Here is a 4648-nt window from a genome sequence, read left to right as displayed (position 1 = left end):
TTTTTGGTGTTTTAAGATAATAATGATGGAATGGAAATGAATGATAGGAAATCTCTTGAAAATGGTTTTGATGGCAATCATAGTTCACTCAAGATATTGGGAGTTTCACAAATCCATTAGGTTTTCTTAATAACAACCTCAATAACTCATTGAGTCCAATGTTTAAATCAATTAATTTCATTAATGAAAACATTGTTAAGCTTCCCTAATGTGTAATTTGAGAATGATCATGCAATTGGCTCAATGTAACCCACAATCAACTCAGTATCAAAACATAACCATGCAAGATAGGAGAGAATCATGAGAGTTACAAAGAAGCATACATGTGACCACATATATTTAAGCACAAAATTCAACATCAACCAATCCAAACTACAAATGTAAATCGTTAACCAATGATTACAGAATCAACCAAAGTGTCTCACTAAGAATTTACAAATCCTAGACCTAGGAAATCATAAATACATAGGTAGAAACTAAAGATTGAAACTGAAACTCCCCTTTGAAGCTTGGAAACTCATGCTACTCCACCATCTTCAAGAGTTGGAAAACCCTAGCTCACCATAGCCTTGGAATCAGCTCCAACCAGAGTTAAATCTTCAGCCATAGCAGTCAGGAGATGAAGGAAATGAGGTGGGATGAAGAAAGAGTATAGGAAATGGAAGGGGAAGAAGATGGAGATGGAGAGGCAAGAGGATGGGAGAATAGAGGTGTTGGAGATGATAGAATGGAGTGATTGGTCGAAAATAGGGTTTCTAAGGGCTTTTAGAGTCCATCTGGGTTGGATCATATGAGTAGAAGGTCCATTTTTGCGTTCTGGATCCGAATCTGACATTACTGATACGAGAGAGTTTGTCGCGGCGAACTCAAAAGTTGGCCACGGCGAACTATTCCAGAGAGGAAATTTAGTGAGATTTTGAGAGTTTGCCGAGGCGAACTCAAAAGTTTGCCCCAGCGAACTATTCCAGAATAGCCACTGATGCACATTTTCAGACTTTTTGCCACAGCACAGCATTTTCTTGGAAACTCTCGTGTTGTGGAATGCTTTGGTCTCCAATCTTGGCTCTAATTCTCAAGTGTCCTACAATAAAAAAACAGCAATTTGAAGCATCAATTATCCTAGAAATCAATTGAATACAATTAATAACCAATTATGACAATTTTACTCTCAAAAAGACACTAACTCAAAGTAAGGACTCTTAATCAAAATTAAGCACAATTATCATTAAAAGGAGCCAAAACCTATGATAAAAACCCTTAAAATGATATGAAATAATATAGAACAATTGGGTTTAATCAAAATTGTCCTTGCCCAATTTGCATACTTGAGACCAAAGATCGCATCTCCTCCCAAATGTCGAATCATTGTCGGATCTCATCACTTGTCATAATCTCTTGGCAAACTTGTTCTCGAATTTTGTCTATCAGCTTAGCACTTGGGACACTACTACCTTTAGAGCTTTGTGAACCAGAACCAAAGAATTGGGTTAAACCAACTGTCTTTACTAACCCTCTCACTCGACCTGGATAGTCTAACTTCCTAGTTGCAGCTGCCAGGATGTCCATCTTTCCACTTGGAGTAAAACAACCTTGACTGCTCTGCTCCTTAAGTGCATCCTATAACATACAAGTAATAAATGATAAGTAATTATAATTTGAACAGAATGTGAATACTATTTTAATTTAGATTATTTAGATTTAAGTACTTACAATATTTTTAGCAATGTCAGCCATAGTCTGATTGATATTTCATCTTTCTTTATCCTCGCATGTTGGGGGCTTGAATAACAATGCTGGGGTCTAACTTTGTAGCTTCTTCCATTTTTTCCAAATAAGCTTCCATAATCTTTTGTCGTGCCTTTCTGTAACCCCCACGAGACATGTAATGCTGATTTAAAATTAGATTGTTTGTCTTCATTTTGAGCACTTAATTTCTACAAAAAACAAACACAAATGAAGTTAGTTCAATGAAATAAAATTAGTTTATATGGATATATTCACTGAGTAGAAATTTACCTGAAATTCAGGATCTAAACGTGATGCCACAAATTTTCTCTAAGTGTCTTTGTCAAGAAATGAGTAAATATCACATGGGTTTTCATCCTTTTTAGCCCCTCGAATGTAAGTATGAGTGAGAATTGTCTTAAAATCTTTCCATCGCTTGCGTACTTAGTCTAGCCACCACTTTTTCATCTCCTCTGTGGGAGGGATATCATATGTTTGCTATAAAATTCATGTGTGATGAATGAAATTAGAATATTTAACAGTAAGAACTATTATTTAAAAGTATAAGAAGTTTATGAAGTTACAAACCAACATATCTTGCCAAATCGCATTCTTCATTTTATCTGGTACTTCTTTCCAATTAGAATACAAAATGCTTACTTTGTTTCGACCTAGAAGGCCTACGTAGCTTATGAACCTATCTACCTCTGGACCAACTGGATTCATATTATCATCAAAATCTACATGCTTCCTTTGAATTTTTGTGTGATGTACTGCTAGCTTTGGCATTCTTGTGGTGCCTCGACCCCTTTTTCTAATAGGTTCATCGTTCACTTGATCTTCACGAGAATCATCCAACTTTCTATTATCATCCTTCATGTCCTGTTAGTAAACCACAATGAAAGAGGTGAGTTAACTGTAATAAAATTAATGAAAAAATTAACAAAAGTAAACATAAAATTCTATTATAGTGCATAACTTTTTCGTTAGGCTCTTACATTATGCATTATCCCATATTCCTTCATAGTGATCATTTTGAACAGCATATTCGTTATCATCTACTAATTCTACTTCATTTGTTAAAGGTGGATTTGCAATGAAAGGTGGTGTCTCATCAATGTTTAAAGTTGGATCACTGTCCTTTTGGTTTTTACCTTGAAGTACAATTGACAATTTGGTATTGGCAGGATCTGTGACATAAAATACTTGTTTTGCTTGATTGGCTAAAATAAATGGCTCGTTTGTATAACCAATCTTATGAAGATCAATTAAGGTAAATCCAAAATTTTAATCTATTTGAACACCATTATTGTTAGCCCACTTACACTTAAAGATAGAAACCTTGATGTTGGTGCAATTTATGTCCCATATCTCTTTAATTACACCATAATAGGCCATGGACGCCAATTTAGGGTTTTTATCTTTCACGCTAGAGAAATGCATTGCTTCAGCTACTACCATTACCCCGTTGTTTTGCACAGTACTTTTCTCATCTTGAGCTTTTATGTAGAAGGAATACCCATTTACATTATATGCACTCCAAGTGCTAACATCAAATCGAGGCCCTCAAGCTAACCATTTTATTGTGTTAGAAATATTTGTCTCCCTCCAAACCTTTTTCTTGAACCACACAATAAATGTCTTATTATGTTCATTAGCTATCTGCCTATCGCTTTTCTTCGGATATTTGTCCTTTAAACTCTTTTTATGGTCATCTAAATATGGTTGAACTTTTTTCATATTATTTAAAATGTATAAGTGAGCTTAGAACAATTCTTCACGGCCAATGCTCTTTACTTTGAGCCCTCAAGTTCTCTTACCTATCCCATCATCATGTCGAGATTGAGCCTCCACCCCAGATAGGTATCCTCTGTAAAAGTCCATAGCCTCTTCAGCAACATATCTTTCAACAATTGATGCCTCAGGTCGATAAGGATTCTTAGAATAACCTTTCAAGACTTTCATGTATCTCTCAAATGAATACATCCATCTTAGATATATTATAGAACCCAATCTTTATATGGTTTTCTCAAGTATTTTCTAATGTTTTGCAACAATTTTACCCTCATTATGCATGCATTTGAATCCATTTGATTACATTGAGTCATGCATTGCATTTTACTGTTTAAGGGGTAAAAAAGGATCATTTTTCTCTTCTAAATTTTAATTGACTTGATCTGTAATCAATTGGTCTTTATAAAGCTCTTTGTTGTGATTTTCAGGCAATAGGAGAAGGACCCAAGAGTCATGATAGAGCATGGATGGAGCTAAAATGTTACAAGGACCAAAACACAAAAGTTGAGAGTGTTTTGCCTCCCCAGGTCACGACATGGACTACTTAGGTCATGACTTGGATGCCTTTTTAATGAAACTATGTGTTTTGGACTTGAGTAAAGATGAGAGCTCTCTATCTTCCCAGGTTGCGACATCAAACTTCTCAGGTCGCGACCTGACCCCCCTGAGTCGCGACCTTACATTCCTGAGGTTGTGACCTAAGTGCGTTAAGTGAAGCTGTGTGTTTTGGAATAGGTTTCTAAGTTTCTATACCTAAGGAGGGCAGCCACCATGAAAGGGGACTCTTTGATTCTACAGATTTGCACAAGGTTGAGCCACCATCATCGCCTCTCAAGTCTCCATTGATCCTACACCCAAAACTTCTATTTTTCTTCATCTCTTCATCATTTTTTGTATTTCTAAACTGATCAAACCACTCCAACACCCTTCTTCTCCATTTTTCCAACCTTATGTTTAGCTTTAACCATGGTTATTCATTCCTGGAGCGATTGTGATTGGTTTGAAGGCATGAGAGGCTAAACCCTTAGCCTCTTGGTGATGGAAGACAAAGCTTGAGTTCAAGGACTTAATCAGGGAGTTTTTTTCTATAGTCTAAACTATTGTTTAATGCTGTGTTGAATTTTTCTAG

This window comes from Neltuma alba, unplaced genomic scaffold (assembly GCF_004799145.2).
Source record: "Neltuma alba isolate B1F8T4 unplaced genomic scaffold, ASM479914v2 tig00000371_pilon, whole genome shotgun sequence".
Classification (NCBI taxonomy): Eukaryota; Viridiplantae; Streptophyta; class Magnoliopsida; order Fabales; family Fabaceae; genus Neltuma; species Neltuma alba.
Note: the sequence above shows the minus strand (reverse complement) of the source record.